Here is a 15,287-nt window from a genome sequence, read left to right on the forward strand (position 1 = left end):
GATGAGGCTAATGACACCCAACCTCTAGGATTATTCTGATGATTGAATGTTATGATTATGAACACTCTGTAAATTATAAAATATAAGAAAATATAAACACATTTGAAATCTTTTTAAAATTTAGTAACATGCCAAATTAATGTGTAAACTCTAAGGTGCTATATCATTATAAATATTTATGTTATCTTTTTAATATTTAGTATTTTTATTATATATATAAATATATATATTAAATATAATATATAAAATTATTATGCCCTGCCCTTAAAGACTCAGCCCAAGAGTTTTTCCTTCAAGAAAATACTCTTGACTACTTACATCTTTATTGATTGTCCTATTTTCTGGATTTTTATACTTATATTTTTAAAAAATATATTTATTTATTGTGGTGCTAGGAATTGAACCCAGGGCCTTGTGCATGCAAGGCAAGCATTCTACTAACTGAGCTATGTCCCCAGCCCCTGATATTTATATTCTTTACTACAAAAATTAAGCTTTGTAATTACTTTATCCTGATTTGTTCACTGTAATTTTTGGTTGCTGGTCTTATCTCCTCAATCAGAGTTAAAGTTGCTTAAGGTAAGAATCTTTCTTCATTAACATCGACATATATCAAGGCTGGGGAGCTCATGAGCCCAAGGTCTATTAGGAGCCCCACTTCAGTGTGAACCTATGAAAACACAGCTCACCAACTGGGAGATCTGCCTGTGCTCCTGATCCCCAGATTTGTCTTAGAATTCTTTTCACCACAGAACTCCAGGCAGCAACTATAAGGCCAGTGGTATTACACCTGAGATAAAAACCTTCTTGCTCTGGATCTACTTTAACCCTCTAATTTCCAGAAGAGGAAATTAAGGCCCAAAGAGAGCATGACTTGCTCATGGATTACAAGCCAGAATTTGAACCCCTGCTTCTTTTTCTTGTTCATCACTCTTTCCTTGCATTGTTAATGGACCTGACAGGTGCCAAGATCATACCAGCATACATCAATGACTTTCTTTTTTTTTTTTTTTTGCATCTTAAATAAAACAATTGACATGCAAAAATGGTATATATTTATGAGACAACATTGTGTGTGTGTGTGTGTGTGTGTGTGTATGGTACTGGGGATTGAATCTGATACCACTTTACCACTGAGCTACAACCCTAGCCTTTTTTTGTTTTTTAAGATAAAGTCTCACCAGGTTGCCCAGGATGGCCTTGAACTTGACAAGTCTGGCCTCAAATTTGCAATCCCCCTCAACTTCCTAGGTTGCTAGGATTACAGACGTATGCCACCATACCCAGCTGATATGGGTAAGCGTGTCCATCTCCTCAAACATTTATTGTTTCTTTGTGGTAATAATATTTAAAATCCTTTCTTGTAGTTTTTGAAATACGCAGTATATTACTATAAGTGATAGTCACCTGATTTCAATAGAACATCAGAACTTCTTTCTTCTATCCAACTCTAACTTAATACCCTTTGACCAACCTTTCCAAATCCCCCTCTCCTGCTTATCTTCCAAGTCTGGTAATCACTATTCTACTCTCAAATTTTATGAGATCAACTTTTTAAGTTCCATATACAAGTGAGAACATATGGCACTTATCTTTCTTGGCTAGGCTTATTTCATTTAAAAGAATATCTTCCAGTTCTGTTCATGTTGTTACACATGGCAGGATTTCATTCTTCTTATGGCTGTATAGTATTCCATTGTATATATGTACCACATTTCTTTATCCATTCATTAGTTGATGCACACTTAGGTTAATTCCATATCTTGTCTATTGTGACTAGGGCTGCAGTAAACATGGGAGTGCAGATGTGTCTTTGACAGACTGATTTCCTTTCTTCTGGTTATATTCTCAGTAGTGGGACTGCTGGATTATATGTTGAGGAACTTCCATACTGTTTGCTGTAGTGGCTATACTAATTTACATTACCAACGGTGTGTAAGGGTTTCCTTTTCTTTACATCCTCACCAGCAGTTGTCTTTTGTCTTGTTGATAAAAGCCATTCTAACTGGAATGTGGTGATAACTCATTGCAGTTTTGATTTGCATTTCCCTGATGACAAGGATATTGAGCATTTCTTCATATACCTGTTGTGTAGTACTGTGCCTAGAACATAGTATTAAATACATTTTGGAACCTTTTTCATTTATTGGTTTCCTCTGTTAGGATCCTCATCTATGGTACTACTTTTTTATTTATTTATTTTTTAATTTTTATTGTTGGTTGTTCAAAACATTACATAGTTCTTGATATATCATATTTCACACTTTGATTCAAGTGGGTTATGAGCTCCCATTTTTACCCCGTATACAGATTGCAGAATCACATCAGTTACAGATCCATTGATTTACATATTGCCATACTAGTGTCTATTGTATTCTGCTGCCTTTCCTATCCTCTATGGTACTACTTTTTGTATCACTTACTTTGTTATCTCATATTATTTCTCATTCCTACAGTTACTACCCAGGTAATCCACTGATTATGTCATACCTCGCATAAGCTAATAATCATTTACCTCTGAAAATTCTTGCATTCTTTCACATATGGGCTTTTGGGGAACACCTCATATCTAAACCACAAAATATTTGCTGAGTGAATCCACATACTAGCTACTGTGTGGACTTTGAGTACTTATCTCTTTTCATCCTTCAAAAATCACATGTGGGGGGTTGGGGTTGTGGCTCAGAGGTAGAGCACTCACCTGGCACATGTGAGGCTCTGGGTTCAATCTTCAGCAATACATAAAAATAAATAATAAGATAAAGGTATTGTGTTAATCTATAACTAAAAAAAATTGTAAAAAATCACATGTGGTAGGTAATATTAACCCTTTCTGCTAATGAAGAAATGGCATATACAAATGCTAAGAGCCACAGCCAAGTAATATGATGCATGGCATTTTTGGTTGAAAGGTGATGCCAGCAAGCCATTGAGATGATATGATTATGTTAAGATTTGCATTCATATGGATATTGGACTCCTACTGTCCACCTCGGCCTGCTACGGGATTCCTGGAGAGTTCCCATTGGTTGGGTAGTGCGGTAGGAGGGAATTCCGGAGGAGGAACTTCCTCTGGGGTTCCGGGGATCCGGGAGAACACAGCGTGCGTAGATCGGCAATCTTCCCGGGAGTTTACGGGACATTGGTGGCAGTTTTAAAAAATAAAGTTTGTTCCTGCTTGAGTGGCTCGTGATTTTGTGCCCAGCCAGACTGCGGCAATTGGTGGCCCATATGGGGAACGCCTGAAGCTTGGAGGTGAGTAAAATTGCTCGCCCCTGAGGGAAGGCGAGAGAATGGGTGACCATTTCAAAAAACAATGTGTTCTTGTTTTTGATTTATTTTGTTTTTATTTCAAGCTGCCTATCCCTAGAATTTTCTCAGGCAAACTGGGAAAAATGGTTGGCTCAAGGTTTGAAGTTGTTCGGCCCTGAGAAAGAGAAAATTGATACAGCGATTTTTTGTTCCGTTTTTGTTTCATTCTCTTTCGGTTTTGTTTTATGCTATCTTATTGGGTTGCGTTACCTTTATAGTAGATTAGAAACTAGTAAAAAACAAACCAAAAGACTGTTAAGTAAATTGTTAGAGGTCCAGACTATGGTAGAAAACATGTTAGGTCAAGCAAAAGAGAAGGTCTCTCTAGCTAGTCAGACAGAAGAAAATTTAAAAGAAGAAAGCTTAGAGGAAAAACAACCATGGGGGGGGAGTTACAACAGGAGGCTGCTACTAACTCCGTTCTATCACCAGAGGGTGTAATTCAACCAACTGCTCCATCTACAGCTGAGCGGCCCTCAACTCCCGTAGTTGATGGACGGAATCCCGAGGCAGAACTTCAAAGATTAGCATGCCCTGTACTTGAGCAGGCAGGAGGGCAACGAATTCACCGTGCTTTAGATTTTAAAACAGTGAAGCAATTAAAGGAGGCTGTAACAACCTATGGTCCGCAAGCACCCTTTACCATAAGTATGGTCGAATCTATTACCAACTTGGACATGACACCAGCAGATTGGGCTAACATGTGTCGATCTGTGCTAAATGGAGGACAATATTTGTTACGGAAGGTTGCCAATGAGGAATTTTGCACGGAGACAGCTAGGCGAAACGCAGCAGCCGGTTACCCTCAAAGAAATCTAGAAATGTTGTTAGGAAAAGGACCTTATGAGGGTCAACGGCAACAAATTGAATATGATCCTGGTGTATACGCACAAATTGCTGTAGATGCGGTTAGGGCATGGAAAACTTTACAGGGGCATGGAGATTTACAAGGACAATTATCTAAGGTAATACAAGGAACTAATGAACCTTACGCTGAATTTGTAGATAGGCTTATTCAAACAGCTTCTAGAATATTTGGGGATACAGAACAGGCAATGCCATTTATAAAACAACTGGCTTATGACCAAGCAAATCGTTGCTGCAGAGAGGTTATTAGACCATGGAGACATGAAGATTTAAACACATATATTAAATTATGTAGAGACATTAATGAACAAGGGCAAGTCTTGGCAGCAGTACAACAGGCTTTAGATGCCAGGCCAAAAACATGCTATAATTGTGATCAAACAGGACATTTTAAAAGGAGTTGCCCCATATGAGGAGGGTTTAACAAAGCTAGGTATCAAAGGAATAGAATACCGGGTATTTGCCCACGATGCCGTAGAGGGAAACATTGGGCTAATGAATGCCATTCTCAAACAACCATAGAGGGTACTCCATTACCAAGTGTTTACCCACGATATTGTGGAGAAAGGCATCAGGCTCCATTGCCAAAAAACGGACTGGGGGGCCCAATGCTCCGGGGCCCAAACCCACAAATATACGGGGCAATGGAGGAACCCAGCAACACCATCAGGGTAGTGCCCAGGACACATTATCCATTAAATCCCTCATCAGACAAACTAGAGGGAGCGCAGGGTTGGACATCTGCGCCTCTGCCAGAGCAGTACTAACTCAAGAGATGGGAGTTCAAATCATTCCCACAGGAGTAAAAGGACCTCTTCCCCAAGGAACAGTAGGCTTATTATTGGGAAGCAGTTCTTCTACACTAAAAGGACTTATGATAAGTCCCGGGGTAATTGATCCCGGTTATGAAGGTGAAATAAAAATTATAGCTAGTTCTCCAAGAGGTATATCAGTAATTTCACCAGGAGATAGAATAGCACAGTTATTAATAATACCCAGTCTACATGATAAATTTTCCAGTCGTACTGTAGAAAGAGGTTCCAGGGGATTAGGCTCCACAGGTGTAGATTGGGCTATGCTGTCTTTAAATTTAGATTCTCGCCCCATGCTAAAACTAAATATTCAAGGACATGAATTTAATGGGCTACTGGACACAGGTGCTGACCTTAGCATCATATCTCGTCAAGAATGGCCAAAACATTGGCCATTACAACAAGCCACTCAAACGCTTCGAGGCCTAGGAGTGGCGACTAATCCCCATAGAAGTGCAATGGTATTAGATTGGAAGGATCCTGAAGGATGTGAAGGAATTATACAGCCCTATGTATTGAATCATCTTCCTATAAATTTATGGGGACGAGATGTCCTAGATCAATTAGGTTTGACATTAACAAATAACATCAGTCCTAACGCGCCCACTACTAGGGCTAGACAAGGCTTTAGGAAAGAAAAAAGATTAAGAGAACGAGAACAAGGTATGACAGCACCAATTCAAATAGATCAAGAAATAAATAGACATGGATTGGGTTTTCAGAAAGGGCCACTGAGACAATCAAAATTACTTGGAAATCAGAAAGACTAGTGTGGGTTCCTCAGTGGCCCCTGACTAAAGAAAAGATACAAGTAGCCCATGACCTGGTCAAACAACAATTAGCAGAGGGACATATACAACCTTCTGTATCTCCCCATAATACTCCCATTTTTGTCATTAAAAAGAAATCTGGTAAATGGAGATTATTGCAAGATTTAAGAGCCATTAATAATGAGATGGTTATTATGGGACCTGCTCAATCAGGGATTCCCCAATTGTCTGCTTTACCAAAAACCTGGTATGTTTTAGCTATAGATATTAAAGATTGTTTTTTTTTTTCAATTCCAATTCGTCCTGAGGATAGTCCACATTTTGCATTTACTATCCCTGCACTAAATCATGAAGGTCCTGATCAGAGATATGAATGGAAAGTACTCCCTCAAGGGATGGCTAATAGTCCAACTATGTGTCAAATTTATGTTAACAAAGCAATCCAGCCACTTAGAAATCAAAATCCTGAACTACAAATATTGCACTATATGGATGATGTGTTATTGGCACATAAAGATAAAAACACATTGCTAGAATGTTATGCCACACTTACAAATTTATTAAAAAATTATAATCTAGAGATAGCAATAGATAAAGTACAATTAAATCTTCCAATTAATTATTTAGGAGTTCTATTATCCTCAACCATGGTCCGTCCACCAAAAATTCAAATACGAGTAGATCAACTCAAATCACTTAATGACTTTCAAAAGTTATTGGGAGACATAAATTGGATAAGGCCTTATCTAGGCATACCAACAGGAGAGCTAGGACCTTTATTTGATATCCTAAAAGGTCCATCAGATCCAAATTCACCCCGAATGTTAACGCCTGAAGCAAGAAAGGCATTAAAAATCATTGAAACATATATGGAAAATATGCATTTGGATAGAATTGATATAAGTTTGCCTTTATTATTTATTGTACTACCAACAAAAAATATTCCTACAGGAGTATTTTGGCAAGAAGGTCCATTATTGTGGATACATTTATCTTATTCTCCTAACACTATTCTTACTAGATATCCTGAGGCTGTAGGACAATTAATACTCAAAGGAATAAAAGCAGCAAAGGGAGTGTTTGGGATTTCTCCCAATAAAATTATTACTCCATATACTATGGATCAAATTGATGAGTTAGCTAATGAGTTAAATACTTGGGCAATAATCATGTGTAAATCTAATGTTTCATTTGATAATCACTTACCATCTAATCCTTTGTTGTCTTTTTGGTCTAAGCATCCTGCAGTTTTTCCAAAAATGACAAGAAAAACCCCTATCATGAATGCTCCAAATGGGTCAAATAATGGTACGGCAACAGTAGTTACCCCTGATCAAACTTTTACATTTTTAGTACCCAAACAATCAGCTCAAAAGGTAGAGCTTAATGCAGTATTACAAGCTTTTATGATGTTTAAAGATTCTGTATTTAATTTATTTTCTGATAGTCAGTATGTAGTTAATGCTATAGTATCCCTTGAAGACGCTGGTGGGATTTCCCCTTCTTCTACTGTTTTCTCTTTGTTTTCCACTATACAATGTCTAATCTGGGACAGAAAAGATCCATTATTTATAGGACATATCAGGGAACATACAGGATTGCATGGAGCCCTTAGTTTGGGCAATGAATTAGCAGATAAATCTACACATGACATACATATTTTCTCCACAATAGAAGAAGCTATAAATTTTCACAAAAGGTTCCATGTCAATGCTAATACTTTACAAAAGCGTTTTAACATAACTAAAGAACAAGCCAGACATATAATAAAGCAATGTCAAAATTGTGTGACATTTTTACCACAAGTTAATCTTGGAGTCAATCCTAGAGGACTGATACCTAACCATATTTGGCAGATGGACGTCACACACTTGCCAGAATTTGGAAAATTAAAATATTTGCATGTTACAGTTGATACTTCTTCTGGATTTTTGATGGGCTCCCTTCATGCCGGAGAAAAAACTAAAGATGTTATAGCTCATTGCTTACAAAATTTTGCCACTGTGGGCATTCCAAAACAGTTAAAAACAGATAATGGTCCTGGTTATGCTTCTACCTCTTTTAAACAATTTTGCTCATCATTTGGCATTACTCACATAACAGGAATTCCATACAATCCACAGGGACAAGGCATAGTTGAAAGAGCTCATCAAACTATTAAAATGTACTTATTAAAACAAAAGGAGGGAATTGGAAAGGGATATATATCCCCCAAAGATAAACTTAAAATAACCCTTTTTACTCTAAACTTTTTAAATTTGGATTCATCAGGGCTTAGTGTTGCGGAAAGACATTTGTATCCAAAAAATGTACATAAGCCTAAGATACTTTGGAAGGATATTCTAACAGGACAATGGAAAGGTCCTGACCCAGTGATTGTCTGGAGTCGGGGCTCTGTTTGTGTGTTTCCACAGGGAGAACAACAGCCGATTTGGATTCCAGAGAGATTAACCAAAACAATTTCTACAGACCAAAAGGAAGATGATTTGACTCAAATCCATAACAGCTGATATCCAGAACTCCAGGTTGGCTATTCTTACATCTGCGACAGTGATTAACCAGGATGCTTTTTTCAATATCTATTTTATTATTGCTTTTTCCCACATCATAAAGTTCTATTTTATTTTTGAGCTCATACAGACCTAGGTTAATGTTTTTATGATCAGTTTTATTTTTTGACTGTGGAGTTTTTAAACATTGCAATGGAGATTTCACCTATGTAAAGCTACAAGGCCTTTACTATTATGTGTTGTATGTTACGTGTGCACACTTCTGTTTTGTGTTGTATGTCTGTATGTGCGTATGTCCATATATCATATATGAGGAGCGCTCATAAATAAATGGATCCGGATTTTTTTTTATTATTCACGTGATTTTAACGGTTTAATTTAAATTGGGTAAACAGCTGTTGAGGATTGTTTTAAAATGTGTGCAAATAAGCAGGTTAACAGATCTGTTTGTTTACTTTCATCTTTCCTTTTCATTATATTTAATAATTCTGTTCAGGATAATGTAAATTGTTCAAAAAATTGTTTTCTTAGTACCTGTTGGAATATTACATAATTTTTTTTTTTTTAACATCATTGTCAGAATTCCTATCTTCATCCCAGTGCCGGTGAAGACAAAGATGAAACCAAACTACAACTTCTTCGATAATTATCACAACTGTATAAACTGATACATCAATGAATAATAACTCAACAAGTAATGCTCAATTACTTGAGCATTTGAGTCGATTTATTTTGGGAGGAAATGGACATATTGAACTACTTACAGAACTTGCCTGGACTATGTATCACTTGTATGCATTGTGATCTATCTGTTGATGCAGCGAATTATGGTAGTGCTGGCGTATCTTTGCTGATGTGTCACCAGTGATGCAATTTTTCCTAAGGAGCCATCAATTGACTTGGTGTTGTGGCATTTCTGTATCCTCCTCCCTTCTACTAGTGATGGTCTAATTTTGGGGGCCATCAGAGGTGAGGCAAAGAACCAAACCCCCCCCCCCACTGGTGCATAGGCCTATCCACAAGAATGGCTATATGCTGGACCGGTAGTCAGTGACGGGTATGATCCGATTGCAGTGGTATCAACCCAAGACAGGAGGCTGACGCCTAGAGGTCAGTTCATCCCATGACGGGTAAGAACCATATGTTGAATTGGACAAACCTAACAGGCACGGTCCCTAGCCACATTGCTTGTTGCTTAATTAAACAGAAGGGGGGAGATGCTAAGAGCCACAGCCAAGTAATATGATGCATGGCATTTTTGGTTGAAAGGTGATGCCAGCAAGCCATTGAGATGATGTGATTATGTTAAGATTTGCATTCATATGGATATTGGACTCCTTACTGTCCACCTCGGCCTGCTACGGGACTCCTGGAGAGTTCCCATTGGTTGGGTAGTGCGGTAGGAGGGAATTCCGGAGGAGGAACTTCCTCTGGGGTTCCGGGGATCCGGGAGAAAGCCGCGTGCATCAATCGGCAATCTTCCCGGGAGCTTACGGGGCATTGGCGGCAGTTTCAAAAAATAAAGTTTGTTCCTGCTTGAGTGGCTCGTGATTTTGTGCCCAGCCTGACTGTGGCATACAAAGGCCAATTGATATTATCAAGAAGCACAGATACTAAATGAGAGCTAAGACCTGGAACCAAAATCCTACTGTAGAGTTGCTATAGAGCACCCAGCGATCCAATCCCAAATTTGTCAATGGAGTGGTGCCTTTGACTAGACACTGTTAGAAACTGGATCTGCAGCAGTGTTCTATCTCTGATGTCACTAGATATCTCATATTTCTTCTCTACCAGCTGCAGGGTGATACCGAAAGGAAAGGAGGGATTGTCAGCTCCTTGACAGAGGGGATCTCTATTAACCTACCTAGAAGAATAGCAAGTGCATCTCTGAGTCCCATCTCCATTCAGACTTTTCTCTAATGGTAGAATTGGTATTTCCTTCATTAACTCTCACAAAATTTGATCTTGGTCTATAATAGACCAAGGCTGAGAAACATATTAAATGAAAAGAAACATATTAACTCTTACTGAACTCTAAAGCTATTAAATCAGCACTGAATATTCCAGGATTTTTAAATGATCCCAGATATTTGATGGATATCTTATACCAAAACAAAAATGATTATATTACTTTCATATTCTGTCCAAGTGTGGCTTTTGTCTAATTTTTATTACCCCTTTTTAACTGTGAAAATATAGTAGTCAAATTTTTTAAGGGGACCATTTTATACATGGTTGTAACAATACACAGTAACAAAAAATGAAAATTTAAGTATGTTTCCTTCAAAGGGAAAAAAGTGCAAGTACTGGTGAGGATGTTGGGCAACCAGAACTCTTATATGTTCTTGGAAAAGGAAAATGATGCACCCACTTTGGGAAAGAGTTTGCCATTTTCATTAAAAGTTAAATATATACCTGCCCTGAGATCATGCAGCTATTCCACTCTAGGTATTTTCCTAAGAGAAATGAAGTTATACACCCACACAACATCTTGTACATGAATATTCATAATAGCTTTCTTATAATAAGTTATAATTTATAATCATTCTGAACTGGAAACAATCAAACTATCTATCAATAGGTGAATGGATATTGATTCTGGAAGATAGATTCTAGAATGGAGTCAGCTTCCCTTATTTAAGCTAGAATGAGCTCTAATAGGTAAACAGCTCAGAAGTCACTCCCATTCTTATAATAATAAAAAAATGAAAGAAACTAAAAATCAATGACTTTTCTTGGGTCCATCAGAGATTTGAGGCAGCAGGAAAAAGCACACCCTGCAATCTGGAGAGACAGACAAACTAGTATAAATAATGAAGTTAAGATCAGCTTTGGTTGCAGCAAAAGCTGCCGAGACTTTGACTGAGAGGAAGATTTTTAACTGTCCATTTTGACAAATTGCTGGAGGCTGAATAAGGATGAATATGAGAATCTCCTGAAATCTACAGTCTTGGGGCTAGGTAGGGGTTTGTAGGTGACATACATTTATGAGTTTTATCTCCAGAAACCTCAGCAGGTTCTCAAGAGGGAGAGGTAAGAAAAAAAAATCTAAATAGTAACTATTTTGAAATACTTCCAGAGAAGCATTCTCCATAACAAAACCTACTCTACAGAAGAAAAGGGCTTTACCAGAGCCTTACGACTTGGTGGAAGGGCAATGACCCAACTCCACCCCTTTTACCTTCCCATTTCACTCAAGGAGGGAACAACCAAGAAACATGTGTGAAGATCGAAGCCCAGGGACAAAATTCCACTAAAAGGCTGAGATTTAATCATAAAATTATACGTGGCTTCTCCTCCCCAAAACACACATCCCAGGGCTGCAATATGAGAGAGCTATGAGTTAAATATTCTAAGTGTTCTTAAGGAAATACAAAGACAACAGAGGAGATAAAAACAATACTGAAGTAAACTGAAAGTTCAAACACCTACAGTTACAGTAAACCGTAACTACAGCATAACTCCTTCAGATGAATGCAAATCCTCATGTTAAATATCTAGTAATTCAGTTCATTTTATCTAGTACATTCGTCTATCTTCCAATAAAAAAATATGAGACATACTAAAAGACAAGGGGGAAAACCTTGTAAAAGGACAAAGCAAGCATCAGAACTAAACTTGGATATGACATGGATTTTGAAATGATCAGATAAGGCATTTAAACTGACTCTGTTTTATATGTAAAGGGAGATAATGGGAAAAGTAGACAACATTCGGGGGCGGGGGGGAGGAGGGTAAACAAAAACAGATGTAAACTTTTAAAATGTCAAAAGGAAATGTTAGAAATTTATGACCCTGCAACAGAAACGAAGGAAGGCTTCGAAGGCTTCCTGAAGCAGTGGAGCATGATTAAGGAACAATCGATCAGTTTGAAAATATGTCCATAGACAATATCCAAAAGGATATCCAAGGGAAAAAGTGATGAAGAAAATGCCAGAACAGCCAGGCACCATGGCTCACGTCTATAATCCCAGTGGCTACGGAGGCTGAGGCAGGAAGATTGAGAATTCAAAGCCAGTCTCAGCAAAAGCGAGGTGCTAAGCAACTCAGTGAGACCCTGTCTCTAAATAAAATACAAAATAGGGCTGAGGATATGGCTCAGTGGTCGAGTGCCCCTGAGTTCAATCCCTCAGTACAAAAAAAAAAAAGCAGGGGGGCCAGAACAGAATATCTAAGAACTGTGTGATAATTTCAAAGGTGTGGCATATGAGTAACAGGAATAGTAAAAAAGAATGGAGAAAGTGAAGTATTTGATGTAAAAATGGAAAAGTTTTCCAAAACGAGTTACAGGCACCAACCATGAGATAAATGAAATGAATGACAATAGTTTAAGGGATCAGAGGGATGAATTGGGAATACTCTTTTATAATACCCCTGCAATATGCATTGTGAAAGTTGTTAGAATAAAAATGAAGTTACTTTTATTAAGTCCTAATAAATGGAAGCAAGCAAAGAAACACACAAACAAATAATTGGAGCAGAGAGGTTACAAAGGAGGGGATCCCATGCATGTATGACTGATAACAAGAACTATCACAAAACACTGCCAGAAAAATAACCTTGCACAACGGCCACCATGACCTTACACAAGAAATAATATAGAGATGACATCTACCTGAGAACTCTTTGTTTAGTCTTGGACTGCTGCTACCCTTGTTATTGATTCTTGTAGACAAAGATTATTGTTTCCAAATATCTTATGTGATTCTCATTTTGCCTTTTAAAACTTTCCTTTGCCTCAACCTCCTTGGATATGTCCATAGTTTACTATGGCATGTGTCTTCCCATTAGAATGCTCTGCTGTCCCCAAATAAATATTATTCTTTGGTGAATCTTTCTGTGATTGTTATTTTAGGTCAACACCAAGAAGCAATATAGTGTTATCTGAAAGTGGATTTAGGCCTGGTGTGGTGGCACGCACCTGTAATCTCAGCGGCTCAGGAGGTGGATGCAGGAAGATCTCGAGTTCAAAGCTAGCCTCAGCAAAAGCAAGGCACTAAGCAACTCAGTGAGACTCTGTCTCTAAATAAAATACAAAATAGGGCTGGGGATATGGTTCAGTGGTTGAGTGTTCCTGAGTTCAATCGTACAAAAAAAAAGTGGATTTAGATTAAGTAAATTCATATGCAAATACTAAGGTAACTACTAGAGAAAATGTAAAAAGAAATATAATTGAAATATATGCTAAGAGAGAAGGTCAAAAAGAATTATACAAAATGCTCAATTAAAACCAGAAAATGCAAAAACAAAGAGAAAAAGGAAAAAAAAAGAAATAAATAAAAAATACAAGGAAAAGAAAACAGTTACAAACAGGTTAATGAATTAAAAAATGTGTTTTATTTATTCAGTAGTTATCCATTCAGTAATATGGGAGCAGACTATTGATATGGGCAAAAGCATAGATACATCTCAAAATAGTAATACTGAATGAAATAAGCCAGACTTCTCAAAAGGAATAATACTTTATTTTTCCATTTATATAAAATTTTTAAAAATGCAAACTAATCTATAATTATAGAAAATTATAATCAGTATATATATCAGTAATTTACCAGGGACAGGAGAGAGGAGGAGATGTGGTGTAGGAGAGAAGGTTACTAGGGAGCATGGAGAAACTCTTAGGAGTGATGGATATGTTCATTGTCTTTTTTAAAAATTGATTTTATTATTTTTTTAAATATACGACAACAGTGGAATGCATTACAACCCTTATTATATAGAACACAATTTTTCATAACTCTGTATATAAAGTATGTTCACGTCAATTTATGCCATTATACATGTACTTTTTTGGCAATACAATTCTTAATGCACATATATAACACAATTTTTCATATCTCTGTTTATATATAAGGTATGTTGACACCCAGTTCAAATCTTCGTACATGTACTGTCTTGATTGAAATGATGGCTTTATGGAAGAATATGCTTACCAAAACTCATCAAATTGTGTGCTTTAAATAAGTGCAACTTATTTTCAATTCTACTTCAAAAAACAGTTTTTAAAGAAATGGGCTTACATTGGGAAGAGGCCGTGAGATGTGGAAAATGCAGTGAACATTGAAGTTGAAGAGGTTTGCAATTAAATTCATGGTTCATTTACCGTGTGATCTAAGGCAAGTTTTTCTGAATCTAAGTGTACTCTGTAAAATGGACATTGCATCAGTTAGGATTGTGTTCATGTATATCTGAACACAAGTAAAGGATGCATTTATCTCACTGACATGAATTTGGGGTACAGGCTGTCCAGAGCTGGCATAGAGGATATTACTGAGGAATCAAAATCCCTCTCCTTCCTTCCTAATGACTGACATTTCTCCAGCAACTTGTATCTTCCAGCAGGCAATAGATGGCTCCTAAACAACCAATATTTATTTCTTAACAGGTTGGGAGACTGGAAAGTCCAAATTCAAGGTCCTGGTAGATCCAGTGTCTGGTGAGGGCCCAGTGCCTCCCAGTCAGTGCTCTTCTCACTGTAAAGTCACGTGTTGGAGGGTGTGGAAGGCTGACATAGCATGTGACCAGCGTTTGCTTCCTCTCATGGTTGGCTGGGGCACTGTCCCGTCACCCTGTGATCTGGTTGCTTTTAAGTAACCGAAGACATTAGCCCCGATCTTGAGAGTAGAGAAAATTCAAATGTGTCTTCGTGTATGGGCATGCCTTCCTACATCCCCATGGGTTGAGCTACGCTTACCTGATCCTTTGTGATATAACCCCTTGCCCTTTTCGGGATAGAATGTTCCATGGAAACGCCCTTTGTGTGTCCCCTTCTCTTACTGTGCCCTTGGGTATGGCCTTCCTAGATGTCAGTCAACCTGCAGACAACAGACATCATGAAGCTAGACTCAGCCCCTTGAAACCTAACCCCTTGCCTCATTTGAATGGCTTCTCCTCAATAAAAGGGGTCAGCATGGGCTCACTCTCTCTCTCTCTCTTCAGACCCTTAAAGTCAGAGGAGAGGTCACAGCACCTCCAAAGACAAGGTATTTCTGTCTCTTGTGTGGTTATTTCATACA

This window comes from Marmota monax, unplaced genomic scaffold (genome assembly GCF_021218885.2).
Source record: "Marmota monax isolate L192 unplaced genomic scaffold, Marmota_monax_Labrador192_F-V1.1 WCK01_AAM20220418_F8-fsc00078, whole genome shotgun sequence".
Lineage (NCBI taxonomy): Eukaryota > Metazoa > Chordata > Mammalia > Rodentia > Sciuridae > Marmota > Marmota monax.